Source organism: Anabrus simplex, chromosome 3, assembly GCF_040414725.1.
Source record: "Anabrus simplex isolate iqAnaSimp1 chromosome 3, ASM4041472v1, whole genome shotgun sequence".
Lineage (NCBI taxonomy): Eukaryota > Metazoa > Arthropoda > Insecta > Orthoptera > Tettigoniidae > Anabrus > Anabrus simplex.
In genome coordinates, this window is record NC_090267.1 from 198,677,362 (window position 1) to 198,695,141 (window position 17,780).

Genomic DNA, 17,780 nt, shown 5'->3' on the forward strand with positions numbered 1-17,780 from the left:
AGTAGACAGGGGCGGGTGCGGGAGCAGGGTGAGGGGGAGGAGCGGGAACAACTGGTACGGACACCCTCACTTCAGTGGGGGCGTGCTGGACCACGTCCACGGTGTAGCCGAACACACTGGTCTTGGCGGGGGCCACTGGTACAGCGTGAGCTACTGGAGCGTGGACTGGAGCTGGGACCACTGGAACAGCGTGTGCCACTGGAGCTGGAGCTGGGATGTAACCAGCAGATACGGCGGCTACCAGCAGGGCGAAGACAACCTGCAGACATTAATTCAATCAATATTGGGATGATGTTGTTTAGCTTTCAGATGGCTTGGTTTGCTAGTTATTCAAGTGTATGTCGTTAAAATAAACATCCAGCTCCTTGAGTTAAAGGTTAGCGTACTGGCCTTCAGTTCAGATGCATCTGGGTTCGATTACCGACCGGGCTGAGGATTAAAGCAGCGTATGGTAAATTCCACTGGCTCCCTTTCATATACACACAACACACCACAGGAACACACGATAGTGAATACATTTCTCCACATAAGTTTGGCATGAGAAAGGGCATCCGGTCGTAAAAATTAGCCAAACCGGTATCAAGTGCATACCCAAATAAGTTGGGGAAAGGTCAGGAAGAAGTTGTCGTTGAAATAAACAAGAAATAGTTGAAATTCTATTGGGGTAATCAGCATTCTTTGCAGAGACGAGGGCTTTTGTTAAAACTAATGTAATGTTTATAGGTGTTCCTGAAAATGTGAAACACAAAACTTTATGCAGAATATAAGCTGAACAACTCCTGTAGGATTCCTATAGCATATATCAAAGGCTTATTTAGATATAATAATAATAATAATAATAATAATAATAATAATAATAATAATAATAATAATAATAATAATAATAATAATAATCCTTTGGCCTTGGTTAACCGTTGTAGGCATTTTGATTTAACGCCATTTAAGCTGATTGCGTATCAATTTCGACATTTTTTATTCTACCAGATGTCAGAGAAACATATCTCTGCTGGGCGACCTATGGCTGACTGTTCATTCATTTCGTTGGGTGGACTCCAGATGTGTTACCAGAGATCTTTTGCAAGCCAACATCCTACAACATGGATTTCCGAAGGGACTTAATCCCGCCTTTCAAAAATTCGACTATATCTTCTGGATTTGAACCCAGGATCCTGTTTCTGTACCCCGAAGTACATAAACTAAAGCTACCTTAGTGCCGCAGCCGCTTAATTGCCGTCCTTCTATTCCCAGGATCATGTGTTCGATCTCAGATGAGATCAACGGGTTTTGAAGGTGTTTGAAATTGAGAACTCCGTAGGATTGGGCATGTTAAACAACTGTCGGGACAAATTTCTACAGCCCTGACATTTGCCTGTAGTGAAACTGAGAAAGAACAGAAAACCATATTCTGCATCCAATGAGCCGGAATAGGTCCGCGGCCTGTCTAACCAAGGAAGCTCAAACAAACTCATGAGTCCAGGATGGGCTTTGACGGCCAAAGAGTTATTAACAGGCTCAGAGACTATTGGACTTAACTGAGCTTGGTTTGCCAAAATAAACTCACAGACATGACCACGTTGGACTGCTGGGACGACTGAGCTTGGAATGGGATTGAGCCAAGACGGAGAAAACGTCAAGATGTGACTCGTCAAGCTCGAAGATAGATGCGCTGTTCCCAACTGAGTGGTAATAATGATTAATATCGATACTGAAGTGGCAAAAATGAATTTAGATTTTTCGCTTTAATGCTATTTAATATTGTATCGCACACTACTATCAACACCATGGTCATTTACGTTACATTGGTAAATAAGAATATTATATTTACATATAAACATGAAATGATAATAAAAACATACTGTACACAAAAGGCAGTGTAAAAATAGACATAATATGTCGTGGAGATGCGGCGTTGAACGGTAACGATTAGGTTAGCACTGTTAGATTTACAGTGATAAAATAGAACTAAGGTACTGAGATACAGTATATGGACTTCATTGTTTGTTTATTAGTGTCGGTTTACCGGAACAGAGCCATTTATACGCCACGGCCGCTAACCCCTCCTCTCCTCCGCACTTCAAATCACCTCTTCAAATCTCTTTAGCCTGGAAGGGGGCGTAACCCTCTAGGAGGCCCGCCGTTCAAATGAGTCGATTTATTTGGACGAGTCCCTGTCTCAGGCTCATACAGGCGTATGGTTTTTAGACTCGTTTAGACTCTATGCACGCCACTATTTCGAGTCCACCATATCCTGAATGGAAGCTTACATGACCCCTACCGCACAGCTATTTCGTTCGGTCTCATATTGAAAATGAAAGCCGACAACCTGTTTTCCAGTCAATGACCGGGTCAGGGATGGGATGAACGAAGCCCCGAACTTGCGGCGAGGATATGAATTGTGCCGGCTGCCGAGGCCAGTCGCACTCCTCTGGGGCAATGGTTAATGACTGACAGATGAAATGAAATGATAGTGGAGAGTGTTGCTGAATGAAAGATGACAGGGAAAACCGGAGTACCCGGACAAAAACCTGTCCCGCCTCCGCTTTGTCCAGCAAAAATCTCATATGTAGTGGCCGGAATTTGAACCACGGTATCCAACGGTGAGAGGCCGGCGTGCTGCAGCCCGAGCCACAGAGACTCATTCGGCTTCATATTACTACTATACAAAGTCAGTTCTGTATTGTACAGTTGGCTTGCCTGCCTCTTACCCGCAGAACAGGGGTTCGATTCCCGGTCAGTCCAGTGTTTCAATTCTGATACGAGAAGCAGTAGACCCGGTCAAGAATGTCAAGCAGTATAGCAGAAGATGTCACCCTGAGCACGTGACACTGCAGTATGTGCAAACCTACTGGCTGGGCAGCAGTCGTCTTGACAGGCCAACGATCTTAATGGGCTGTTGCTGCGCGGGTTAGTTTATATATATATAGGTGTATGCCCAAACCATGAGAAATCGATAGAATGCCACATTCTTTGAAATTATTTAAGAAAAGAGTAGGGTAACAACTGATAGCAAATCTGCCAGCTGGGTGATTGCCCTAAATGCAGATCAATAGTGATTGATTGATTGATTGATTGATTGATTGATTGATTGATTGATTGATTGATTGATTGATTGATTGATTGATTGATTGATTGATTGATTGATTGATTGATTGATTGATTGATTGATTGATTGATTGATTGATTGATTGATTGATTGATTTATCTCGGAAAAATTATGTTTAAGCTTAAAATACAAATGGATAGTTTGTATAGTTTTAAAAATCCGCCTTGTAGCTGTAGTTAAAATACAAAAGCTACTTACCAACTTGTACATATTGATGTGGGTTGTGTTAGGCTGTGCGTTGACAATGATGCTGGATTCTCTGGCTGGTCAGATTATATACCCAGCTGACTTGGAACGGAACCCGTTCACCATTCACTCGTAAGGCACAACGATACGCGCCATTGGAGCTCGATGGAGAGAGTCAACACCAGAAGGAAGCCAATTCATTGCCGAGTTGACCGTGGATAGCGAGATACTCATCTCAGACTCCGAGGTAGAAGCGAGAAGAATGGGATACACGTGTACTTGAAAAATATCAGTGCAGAGAACTGCTCGCCTGTACATCAGGATGGTGGGCAGACCGCGCTGTCTAGCTACAAACTGTTGTTTCCCATAAACTTATTTTATTAATCTAATAACCTATAAAATAGGCTAATAATATTACAGGTTTTATGGTCCCGTAACTACTTTCACTCTGCCAGTAGTTATGTTACTTGCCGGTAAAAATATTTGAGCAAATATATATGAGCACCTTCAAAAATCACCGCACTTATCCGGGATCCAACCAGTCAACTTTGGCTCGGAAGGCTAATGCACTACCATCTCCGGCATTTAACCTGGAATAATAATAATAATAATAATAATAATAATAATAATAATAATAATAATAATAATAATAATAATAATAATAATAATAATAATATATATATATATATATTATATATATAATATAATATATTATATTATATATATTATTATTATTATTACCTTCGAATATTACTAGGATGAGCCGAAATAAAACCCGCCAACCCAGGCTCAGAAAGTCGCCAATCTACTGTCCGAGCCACTGAATGTGACATTCAAACCTAAAGGAGTACCAGATTGTTTGTTTTATCGTTGTTATGGCTAGTCCACACCAAAGTCAATAAACAATGTTAATGAAAGCCTTTCTCAACAGAGTTAACAAACGTTTGTTAAACTTCTTCAACATTATGTCCTCACCAGAAAACTTGTCTTTGAGGTTACGATGCATAGGGCAGGAAGAAGTGGCAAAGAAAAATATGGGAGAGGCATTTAGAATTAAGTTTGGAGAGAACACTTATGTTTTAACTTTTAATTTACTATGCAGCGGGCTTTCAAAATATTCTTGAGAATACCCCAACATAACTTCCAGTTCTTGTTGAAAGTAATTGGGACAGAAATCCCAAGAAATTATACAGATTCCCGAAAGCCGGTTACATTTTTATAGGTATAGGCCTAATTTCAAGATTCCTAGCAACTGGTGATTCGGACATGCCACTTATATATTTGTCTACAGTGTCAAAACAAGCAATTTCAGTCATGTGTCTGAGGTGTTTGAAGTTTTATACAACAATGTCAAGGAATTTGTAAAGGTACTAAATAAAGAAAGGCCGCCTCTGTGGTGTAGTGGTTAGCGTGATTAGCTGCCACCCCCGGAGGTCCGGGTTCGATTCCCGGCTCTGCCACGAAATTTGAAAAGTGGTACGAGGGCTGGAACGGGGTCCACTCAGCCTCGGGAGGTCAACTGAGTAGAGGTGGGTTTGATTCCCACCTCAGCCATCCTGGAAGCGGTTTTCCGTGGTTTCCCACTTCTCCTCCAGGCAAATGCCGGGATGGTACCTAACTTAAGGCCACGGTCGCTTCCTTCCCTCTTCCTTGTCTATCCCTTCCAATCTTCCCCATCCCCCGCAAGGCCCCTGTTCAGCATAGCAGGTGAGGCCTCCTGGGCGAGGTACTGGTCATTCTCCCCGGTTGTATCCCCGGACCAAGAGTCTGAAGCTCCAGGACACTGCCCTTGAGGCAGTAGAGGTGGGATCCCTCGCTGAGTCAGAGGGAAAAACCGAACCTGGAGGGTAAACAGATGATGATGACTAAATAAAGAAAATCTTCATTTAACCTAGTTAAGAGTATTATTTCGATGATATAGGCCTAAAAGTGATTATGAAAGGTTAGGTTATTCAGCGAGGAGCAAAGCTGGAAATGGCACTACATTAGAATACAGGTAAAACAATATCATGCAGAATTTTAAATATACTGCCGATTAGAACTTTCGCTTGCGATTTGATAGTCAAATTTTAGATAAAATAAGAAAGCATCGTATTCCGCGCTGCGAAGTTGCGTGTTCTGATTGCTTCCTTGCACATGTGCGAACCGAAATCTTAACGAAAACACGAAAAGTTAATTAAAAGTTTCATTCACAAAAGTTGAACATATTTTGTTTATCAATATGCTCGAAAAGTTAACGATCACGCTATTTCGTATATTAACAGTCAAACATATCCATGAACACTGTTGGTTAACAGTGTTTATTAACAAAGTTAGTGAAAACATCTTGGTGTGGACGCACCTTTAGATGTACCTGCATCGCAGACATCATGGTCTAGAGTTCCGTGTCCTAAATGAATGTGAAGTCAGTCTGATGATCAGTGTGGCTGTAGTACTGTATACAGAATGGTGAGAAGCAACGTGATCCGGGGTATATGAGCATTAGAGAGATGGTCTTACTGACAAATAATATGAAAACATAATTCATTTTATCAGCTGCTGAAGTTAGCTAATGAGATCACTTCACGGTTGTTTTTAAATGGTCTTTGCGAAACGCTGTTGATAAATCTGCACATGGCTTAGTTCCCACTGTGGATAAGTGGTGTCAAACCTGACATAGGTAACCGGATGTCTGAAGTGTGCAGAAAAGTCCAACCGCGGCATATAAACGATCTCTGATAAGACATTTGTTATTTTTCTTTCTTTCGTAATTCGTTTACCTTCCAGGGTTGGATATTTCCTCGGACTAAGCGAAGGATCCCACCTCTGCTGCCTCAGGGCAGTGTCCTGGAGCATGAGACATTTGGTCAGGGTACACCTGGGGAATAAGACCAGTACCTAGCCCACGCGACCTCATCTGTTATTCTGAACAGGGACCTTGTGGAGGATTAGAAGATTGGAAGGGATAGGCAAGGAAAAGGGAAATAAGCTGCCTTGGCCGTACCATCTCAGCATTTTCTTGGGGAAGAAGTGGGTGGGGGAACCACGGAAAATCATTTCGAGGATGGCTGAGGTGGGAATTGAACCTCTCTACTCAGTTGACCTCCCGAGGCTGAGTCAACCCCATTCCAGTCCTCGTGCCACTTTTCAAATTTCGTGGCAGAGCCGGTAATCCGGATGTGGCAGGTAATCACACTAACATTTGCTTTTTATCTGAAAAATTTAATAAAAACCAATTTTCAGCCATAGATCTCCCAACAGATCTCCATTTGTCTGCCATCTGGGAGAACAACATGGAACGTCGAAATTGACATGCAGATGGTTTAAATGGCATCAAGTGAAATGCTTACAACATTGCAGCTAAACCAATATGATTATTTATTTATTTATTTATTTATTTATTTATTTATTTATTTATTTATTTATTTATTTATTTATTTATGTAAAAGAGCTCTGGTGACACATTTGGTGTTTACCCGACAAAGTTCATTAAATCTCAGCCATAGACGCCCAAGAGAGTTTCGGTTTACTCGATCTGCCATCTAGTGGACCTAGAATAAACCGGAACGTCGAAATTGACGAGCAGACAGCCAGATGGCGTCAAATTGAAATGTCTGCATCCGGTAGCTGAGGCCACACGATTATTTATTTATTTATTTATTTATTTATTTATTTATTTATTTATTTATTTATTTATTTATTTATTTATTTATTTATTTATTTATTTATTTATTTATTTATTTATTGCTTCGTCGTAGTTTTAGAAAGCAACATATGCAATTTACAGTATTTATATAAGATACTTGGATAGGTACACTGCAACCCTCAATAGGAAGTATGTGCTTGAGAGGCACGCATGCATTTTTACTTTGTTATATTGGCAATATTGTTTTCGCTATTGGCGGGAACACCCCCGTAGCTTCATACAACTTCCCGGTCAGTCTTGTGGTGTGAGCCATTATTCATAATCACATTATGTGTTGAGTAATAACTGTGTTCTCGAATGTCACGGTGTCTGAGAGGTTCACACTTCCATTGCCGCACGTTTCGTTGCGTGTCTAATAGACACGTATTTCCATAAGTGCTACTTTTATTTCTGGTAAGTAGAACTACAATGCAACTATTTACCTTTTCTTTTAGAGATTATAATACGTTATAATTGCTGTAATATGTATTATATAGAAGGAATGGAGCAGATTCCGTCTACAACACGCAAAAGAAGATCTGAACTCTTGAGAGGGGATGATTCAAAATTCAAGGCCAAACTTGCTAGGATGTGGAAAGAAGAAGATGGAGAGGAAATGGATTTAGAGGAATTATTTTCTGACGATTCCGATTGTGATCCTTCATATTATTCAGAAAAAAAAGCCTGTAGTTCTTCCTCTGATGAAGAAGAATCTGTTGCATATGATATTTCCTGGACATTTGACGAAGAAAGTAACATTATTTCCACTCCTGTTTACAAAGGAAAAAACGGATTTTGTTAGGAATCAAAACAGACATATAAAGCTAGACGGGTCTCTCGCGATAGCATAATCTGGGAATACCGGGAATAACAAGGGTTGTTAGAAATTTATGTTATACTCCCATGATAGAAGATATTATTGGGCTTCGATTTTTGATGATGAAATGATACAACTGAATATGAAATGGACAAGTGTGAAATTGGAGCAGTACACAAACACGGTTGAGGTGCATCAGCAGAGTAATTACAGATCTACTGATTTGTATGAAACAAAAGTACTTATGGCTCTTTGAATGCTAACCTCCATCTGTAAGTCTGGGCACGAAGATATGTTGTAATTGTTCTCTACTGATTATATTGGAAGACCTATATTTAGAGCTGCAGCGTCAGTAAAGCGGTTCAAAATCATGTTACTCCGTTTGCGATTTGATGATCTTGAAACAAGGGAACTGCGGAAGAAAGAACACCAATCGGCACTAATTTCTGACATTTTCCCCCGATTTATTAATAGCTGTCAAAAATGATACTCCATTAGAGAATATGCTTGTATAGATGAAATGCTCACACCGTTTCGTGACAGACGTGCCTTCAAAGTTGTTATGCCCAAGAAGCCTGCCAAATGTGGTATAAAAGTCTTGTGTCTAACATCGTATGTATACAGCGCCTACATATACCAGGTGGCTCCCGGACGCCGTACTTTCTACTTATAAATGTCCGGTATGCATAAGAGATGTGTGGAGGTGTCTACCAACTGATTTTAACAGGGGAACTACTGCCAGCGGGCAGGTTACGTCAGAATATGAAGAGATAAGAAACAGAGTCACACTCGCAGCATGTTACTCAGCGCTGCCGGTCGAATGCATCCCTTGCATTCGTAAACATCGTTTTCGACCGCATAGTTCTAGGCTGGTGTATGGTACAGCCGCACTATATTTGCTGTCTGCATATCGGCAATGGCTAGTGTGATCAGCAGCGGTGAATACATAGACATTATTTTAAGCTGGACAACCTGGTCGGAATGCAACAGAAGCTCCAAACAGACGTACGCTTTCTACACACATATTTCGCCGAACAGTATTCGTTTTAGTTCCATGCAATCATCTTTTTTATTGAGTTGAATGTCTACACGTGTCTAAATTAATAAGTTATTAGATTTCATTTACAGCATCTTTGGCGTGTCTACAAACAGTAGCGGCGATTAGGGGGTGGGGTGAGGAGGGACAATCGCTCCCACCCGCACTTCGTAGAGTAAATATGACATTTATTCCATTTTAGCAAGCTGGAACTAGGAATTATTTTTAAAAAGCTATTTGTACAAGCCTTGTTGTCTTATATGCTAAATCTTTCCTTTATTGTATAGCGTTACGGCAAGTAGTGGAAACGTTGCATGTGCTGTGAGGAAGGGTAGTAGGGGTACACATTTTTGCCGAGGTCGTGGCCACGGAGTTATAATTCACCCGCTTGCCGCGCGCATTCGTTAGTCTGGCAATCTCTTTATTGTCTGTTAGTTTCTTAGTGTGTATTCAAATACTAAATGATTATTAATTGCATAATCATGCCGTACACCTATGTAATTGTACAGGACGATCTGGCCGTGGGGTTCCGGGCGCGCAGTTGTGAGCTTGCACTCGAGGGATAGTGGTTTCGAATCCCATTGTCGACACCACTGAAGATGGTTTTCCGTGGTATCCCATTTCCATACCAGGCAAACGCTGAGGCTGTACCTTAATTAAGGCCACGGTTGCTTCCTTCCCATAAGTTCTATCTGTATCGGTGCGACATAAAGTCAATTGTAAAAACAGATATATTTAATTGTACTTGTAATTTCAACGCGAGAGAATACCAACTTTACATTCATCGGACTAAATTATTTCGTTTGTTTTATGCTTTTTTATAAGTAAATGTAATTAATCAGCCCCGTGGATTAGGCTTATTCGTAATAATAGTTTTTTTGAGATTTTGATTCAATGCTGTATAATAAAATTTTCACCAGGTCTCACAAACATACTACGGGGCATTTACTTAATAAATAACATAACACAAAGAAATAACTTAGGAACGTTGGTATTATCTCCTGTTGAAATACGAATACAACTGAATATATTTTTTTTTCAATTGGCTTTACGTCTCACCGACATAGATAGGATTTATGGCGACGATGAGACAAAAAAGGGCTACGCGTGAAAAGGAAGCGACCGTGGCCTTAAATAAGGTACAGCCTCAGCACTTGCCTGGTGTGAAAATGGGAAACCACGGACAACCATCTTCAGGGTTGCTGACAGTGGGATTCGAAACTACTATCCCCCGAGAGCAAACTCAGAGCTGCACGCCCGTAACCCCACCGCCTCCTCGCCCGGTATAATTACATAGAAGTACGGCATGATTATTCAATTCAAAATAATTTAGTATTTGAATAGTCACTAAGAAACTAACAGACAGTAAAGAGACTGCCAGGCTGTTGAGTGCGCGCGACAAGTGGGTGAATTATAACTCAGTGGCCACGACCTCGGCAAACAATATATACCCCTACTACCCTTCCTCACAGCACAGGCAAAGTCTCCATTATTTGCCGTAGTGCTATACAAATTGGTTAGCGGCAACGAACAGCATTTTGTGCGTATTTCCGTCAATAATTATGTTAATAATTAAAGAAAATAAACAAAGGAATTAGCAGATAAGATAACAAGGTTTGTATAAACAGCTTTTTAAAATAATTCCTAGTTCCAGCTGGCTAAAGTGGAATGAAAATGTAATGTGTACTCCACAAAGTGGCGGTGGGGGGAGGGGGAGCGACTGTCCCTCCTCGCCACACCCCCTAATCGCCGCTACTGTTTGTAGACACGCCAAAGGTGTAGAAAAGGAAATCTAATAATGTGTTTATTATACACGTGTAGACATTCCACTCGATGGAAGATTTGCATGTATGAAACAAAAACTAATACTATTCGGTGAAGTACGTATGTAGAAGGCATACGTCTGTTTGGAGCTTCTGTTGCATTCCGACCAGGTTGTCCAGATTAAAATAATGTCTGTGTATTCACCGCTGCTGATCACACTAGCTACTGCCGATATGCAGACAGCAAATATAGTGCGGTTATAGCATACACCAGCCTAGAACTATGCGGTCGAAAACGATGTTTACTAACGCAAGGGGTGCATTCGACCGGCAGCGCTGAGTAACATGCTGCGAGTGTGACTCTGTTTCTTATCTCTTCATATTCTGCCGTAACCTGCCCGCTGGCAGTAGTTCCCCTGTTAAAATCAGTTGGTAGACACCCAACACATCACTTATGCATGCGGGACATTTATAAGTAGAAAGTACGGCGTCCGTGAGCTACCTGGTATAATGGTAAGGGATTTGACGGTGTTATACTGAACAATGAAGACAGACAAGTTAGTGTTCCTATGCTATCAGCTGTCCGAATAGTGCAACCAATAGTAAATAGTAACAGGAGTGTAACAGGTGACAATCGGTTTTCATCCGTAGAACTCGTCAGACAATTTACTTGCTATTATTTCTAAGAAAAGAGAAAGCAGGGAAGAGTGGGAATGGTACGTCAGGCAAGGTTTTTGTTGGTAAGGTGGTGTTAAGGCGTGGTGTTAAGGGTCAGAAGAAAACCAATTAGGCGGAATAAGAAAGAAAGAGCCTATATGTAAAACCTGACAAGACAACGTCAGAGCAAGGGATAAACATACGTAGATACACTGAAAAAAATAGAAATTCCCAATGAACTCTTGCCTTCAAAGAAATGGATTCAATGGTTAAATCACTCTACTGTCAGTAGTACCAAAAAAAAGAAGAAAGCAGTACTACTAATATCCAGTATGCATTTCTCATAAAGAGTTGAAGTGACGGGGAAAGCTGAAATGGTAGCCTTCTATATAACAGCACCAAGGGTGTCGTAGACACGCTCGACCATAATATGTACAAACTATCCATCTAATAGAAAATTAAGACGCTGGCCTCCAGCAGTGTTTACATTACTAAACTTAAATACAGTGAACAGCTGCATTCTCTACTTCTGCTTTAGAAACACAAAACGTTTCTCCAGGTACGGATTCGTCAAAGAACTGTCTGTAAATCTAATGAAACCTCATCGTGAAAATAGGCTGCTTATCTTCAATTTGGGGACAGACTTTAGGATTATACTTCACAATGTCCTTGAAAATACTCATAGGAGAAGGAAGATGCTTTTTTTTTTGCTAGTTGTTTTACGTCGCACTGACACAGATAGATCTCATGGCGACGATGGGACAGGGAAGGACTAGGAGTGGTAAGGAAGCGGCCGTGGCCTTAATTAAGGTACAGCACCAGCATTTGCCTGGTGTGAAAATGGGAAACCACGGAAAACTATTTTCAGGGCTGCCGACAGTGGGATTCGAACCTACTATCTCCCGAATACTGGATACTGGCCGCACTTAAGCGACTGCAGCTATCGAGCTCGGTAGAAGGAAGATGAACAAAGGCTAGTGAAGAGTGACAAATTAGAAAGAAAGAGGAAGTGCATTCTTTGTCCTTACCAGAACAACAGAACAACATATACAGTAAGTGCGTGAGTTGGGATAGGCCTGTATGCTTGGAATGCTTCTGAAAAACGTGTGTTGAGTGTTTGATGGAAGAACTAAAGCAATTGTGAACTTAAGTGTTTGAGGAATGAACTAAAACAATTGTGAATTTAAAGCCTGTCCCTAACATTCCTTTACATAATTCTGGTAGGTTTCCCAAAGGTCCACTGTAATGAATATTCATGAAAGTATGAGGTCTAAGTGTTGGAATCTTTGATCAATAGGAATTTTTAGTGAAATATTATTCACATTTTCACTGTACTAATAAATAAATGCACCACATTGCCAGAAAATCAATTGATGTATGGTTTTTTGCGCAACCGTTTCTGTCAGACATTTGTATTTTCAGTTAAGTAATTAAAATCATACCTATTATTGAAGGGTAATTGGGGACAGTTCCTGTTGCTTATCACTTTAAAGAAATACATTGTTTGTTGGCTTTCTTAACAGCCATTCACTTCCGCGCAAGTCACTGTAAATGTACCGTGTTGTACCACTTCACTGAAGATCAAATCAGATCATGACCCACACGACGAAACATAACATTAAATTTTAGGAAATAACGGACATATTCGTGCTCTTACACAAAAGATAAGGCTAGTTTACACATGACGACTATTGTTGAATGTTGGTGAATATAAAAACAGTGAACGGCTTGTCTATGGCTTCGACGGTTACATACCAGTTCCATCCGGAGTACAAGCATTTAAGATAGCAAGTAAAAATTCTGCTGGATAAAATGAAGGCGAGTCGTAATATCTTGGTACTCCTGCCCCTTTTTCTTCAGTCTTTTGTCTCCTCGTCGGAAGTAGAGATCACGCATATGGTGGGAATGAAGTCGATTAGATTAGCGCTATCACACTTCTGATATAACATATTGTGATTTATGCATGTCATTGTGACGTACATTTAATTCGCACTTCAAGGACACACGCAACTCCTATCTTATATCGTTCCCAATGATATTAGTGCCGATTCATTTCACGTACTCATGTATCGGTAACTAATATAGCTCTATTCAATAATTGTTATCTAACATGAAAGTCACGACCATACGGTTCTCAATGGTCAATGTCGCGATCTTCTGTTCACAGTGTCCCGAATTCGATTCCCGGTTGCTTAGAAGATTTTAGCCGTGTCTAGTTGATCTGACTCGGAGACTGGAGCCTTTTTTTTTTTTTTTTTTTGCCAGTTGCTTTACGTCGCACCGACACAGATAGGTCTTATGGCGACGATGGGACGGGAAAGGGCTAGGAGTGGGAAGGAAGCGGCCGTGGCCTTAATTAAGGTACAGCCCCAGCATTTGCCTGGTGTGAAAATGGGAAACCACGGAAAACCATCTTCAGGGCTGCCGACAGTGGGGTTCGAACCTACTATCTCCCGAATACTGGATACTGCGGAGACTGGAGCTTTCAATTTATTTAGACATAGGGTTGACATCAGAAAAGATATCCGACCGTACGAAAATAGGGCCAAGACCATATGTGCAACACAGTCACGACAAATTCCCGTTGTCTGTTGTCCATCTCACGATATTGTCGAGGTCTCTTTTGCAGTCGCTCACAATACTTTTACTTATTTACTATTCTATACAGTATACCGTCATACGTAACAAGCCTTATCTACCGACCTCGATAGCTGCAGTCGCTTAAGTGCGGTCAGTATCCAGTATTCGGGAGATAGTAGGTTCGAACCCCACTGTCGGCAGCCCTGAAGATGGTTTTCCGTGGTTTCCCATTTTCACACCAGGCAAATGCTGGGGCTGCACCTTAATTAAGGCCACGGCCGCTTCCTTCCCACTCCTAGCCCTTCCCTGTCCCATCGTCGCCATAAGACCTAACTGTGTCGGCGCGACGTAAAGCAACTAGCAAAAAAAAAAAAGCCTTATCTGTAATTCTAGTTCTTTACTCATACCATTAATATACATCATGCTTCATCTACTCTAATTCAATGAGTTCTACTTTTCAAACATATAGCCACCCCTTCAACCATTTTTATCTAGTCCATTAGCACTCATTTTCGTCAATAGTCTCCCACGGTTTACTCCATCAAAAGCCTTGAATAGATCAATAGCGATACAATTCATTCGATCTCCTGAATCTAACATATATGCTAAATCTTTCTGGAATACTACAAGTCGAGCCTCACTGGAATAACTCTTCCCAAACCCTGACTGCCTTCTATCAAACAAGTTAGTAATTTCGCCAACATGTCTAACTATCAGAAAGAGTTTACAAGCAACAAATGTCAAACTGACTAGTCAGCAGTTATCCGCCTTATGTTTCTTTATCACCTTTTCCTTTCTAGATGGAGGTTACTATAGCAACTCTCCATTCATTTAGTATAGCTCCTTCATAGAAATAGTAATCAAATACGTATTTCAGATACGGCACTCAATCAAACCCATTGCCTTTAGAAACCCTATCAATCCCAGCTGTTCTTCCAGCTTTCAACCCTTTTAAATTTCAGTACTTCACCAGTATTTTAGTCACCTCCTTAAACCAACATTATCCTTATAACCTACTAACTTTACAGACTGCTGACTGAATACTTTTGCACCGAGAGAGACACTTCCCTCGTTCATTAATTATTTCTGAAATGTCCTTCCTGAAACCTGCTTTTGCCTTAAAGTATCTAGATATATCCTTCCATTTTTCCCTAAAATTCATACGACTATACACTTCGTATAGGATAACAGGACAAAAGTTCAGTACTTGATATATCCAAGGATATCCTGTATTTAAATAATAATAATAATAATAATAATAATAATAATAATAATAATAATAATAATAATAATAATAATAATAATTACCGAGCTCGATAGCTGCAGTCGATTAAGTGCGGCCAGTATCCAGTATTCGGGAGATAGTAGGTTCGAACCCCACTGTCGGCAGCCCTGAAAATGGTTTTCCGTGGTTTCCCATTTTCACACCAGGCAAATCCTGGGGCTGTACCTTAATTAAGGCCACGGCCGCTTCCTTCCCACTCCTAGCCCTTCCCTGTCCCACCGTCGCCATAAGACCTATCTGAGTCGGTGCGACGTAAAGCAACTGGCAAAAAAATTAAATAAAATAATAATAATAATAATAATAATAATAATAATATGAAGGACATATTATTTTCTGTGTGAAGCTGAAACAAAGCGGGTTAGGGTTCAGAAGAATCAGAAGAAGAAGCTACCGGTTGAGAGGCAGTGGTTATATACGTAGGTACAGTAGTGTTAACCTCCACTCACTGCCGTCTTACTACTGATTTGGCGAGACGAGTTCTAGACACGAAGAACACCCGGCAGAATAGAGGCAAAACTGGAGCGAAAGTCACTAGCGGTCATTTGTGACAACGCTGAATTGGATCATCTGATAATCTTTGGTGCGGTTAGATAAGAGTCGGAATGTCTTCAGGTAATAAGTTTGTTGTGTCCGTCATAGACCGTGACTGGTGACTTGCTATTTACAAAGAAGAGTCTACTGTCCGCTCCGCAAATCATTTCACCGGTTCACGCGCCATACACAACGGATAACCCATTTAGGGCCACACTGTATGGCAAAGTCGTCACTGCATTATCGCGTTCTAATTTCGTGTCGAAAGTCGATATGAGGTCCGCCTCTGTGGTATAGTTGTTAGTGTGATTAGCTGCCATCCTCAGAGGCCTGGGTTCGATTCCCGGCTCTGCCTCGAAATTTGGAATGGGGTCCACTCGGCCTCGAGAGCCACCCTGGAAGTGGTTTTCTGTGGTTTCCCACTTCTCCTCCAGGCAAATGCCGCGATCGTACCTACTGTAACTTAAGGCCACGGCCACTTCCTTGCCTCTTCCTTGTCTATCCCTTCCAATCTTCCCATACCCCCACGGAGCCCCTCTTCAGCCTAGCAAGTGAGGCCTCCTGGACGAGGTACTGGTCATTCTGCCCACTTGTATTCCCCGACCCAATGTGTCACGCTCCAGGACACTGCCCTTGAGGCGGTAGAGGTGGGATCTCTCGCTGAGTCCGAGAGTGAAAACAACCCTGGAGGGTAAAGAAAGAAAGAAAGAAAGAAAGAAAGAAAGAAAGAAAGGTCGATATGAGGCATTGGGAATTCAACGGACGAATTGAACAAATGCATGGTTTGAGGGGGAAGAAATAGAATCATGTTATTTCACTCAGAGCCTCCGTGGCTCAGGCCGCAGCTCGCCGGCCGCTCATCGTTGGGTGTTCAAATCGCGGTCACTCCATGTGGTATTGTGCTGGACAAAGCGGAGGCGAGGCAGGTTTTTATCTGGGTACTACGGTTTTCCCTGTCATCTTTCATTCCACCAACACTCTCCTATGCCATTTCATTTAACCTGTCAGCCATTAATCATTGCCGCAAAGGAGTGCTCAAGGTTCGGAAGCCGGCACAATTCCTATCCTCGCCACTAGATGGGGCTTCATTTATTCCATTCCTGACCCGATCGAACGACTGTAAATAGGCTGTGGATTTTCATGTTTTATTAGGCCACTTCAATCGTGCGAATTCATCAAAAACAGACTTAGAAATGTTACGTACTTTATCAGATTAAAATATTTATTCAGAAAACGTGCACTTGAATCAATTTACATTAGCTGAATACTACAGTTTTCAAAAAATATTTTCAAGGGCTGAATATATATAACGAAGAAATTAGGAACCTACAACACGGGTTTTCCCCAATCTGTATATATGATATATAAAATAAGAGTTTTGTCTGTACATTGCTCAGAATTTGAAAAGAATGGTATTTCTGTATCGGTCATATCCACAGTAACAAGGAAATGCACTTTTTCTTTTCCGTAATGTCTGTCTGTCTGTCTGTCTGTCTGTCTGTCTGTCTGTCTGTCTGTCTGTCTGTCTGTCTGTCTGTCTGTCTGTCTGTCTGTATGTATGTATGTATGTATGTATGTATGTATGTATGTATGTATGTATGTATGTATGTATGTATGTATGTATGTATGTACACGCATCACTAGAAAACGGCTAATGAGAATTTAATGAAAATCGTTACGCAAAGTAGGGGAATACGTCGCTACAGTCTAGGCCAGGGATGGCGAACCTATGCCACGCGTGTCACTAGGTGACACGCGAACACGATTTCGGTGGCACGCCCCATGAACATAATAATATTTTATATATACGTCTTGTACTACAGACAATGCATATCTTATAGTGTTTGTAAGAAATAAATATCGAAAATCTAAATCCTAGTTCCATTCAGACGTGCAATATGGCAACACGGCTACACTGATAGGTCCGAAAGTCAAGTGAGCTAGTGTCGTTTTCTGGTGGTTTTGTATACGGGCATCACAAACATGTTTTCGGTGCCGAAAAGAACAGAAACTTAACAAAGGTGGTGACCGTATATTTCAAGAACTCTGGCCAAGAGAATTCGGCCTGTTAAAGAGGTGTGTTGCCTGTGTTCGAAAACAATAATTGTATCCCCCACATTTAATGTAAAGCGCAATTTCGAGACTGGTCATTCAAATG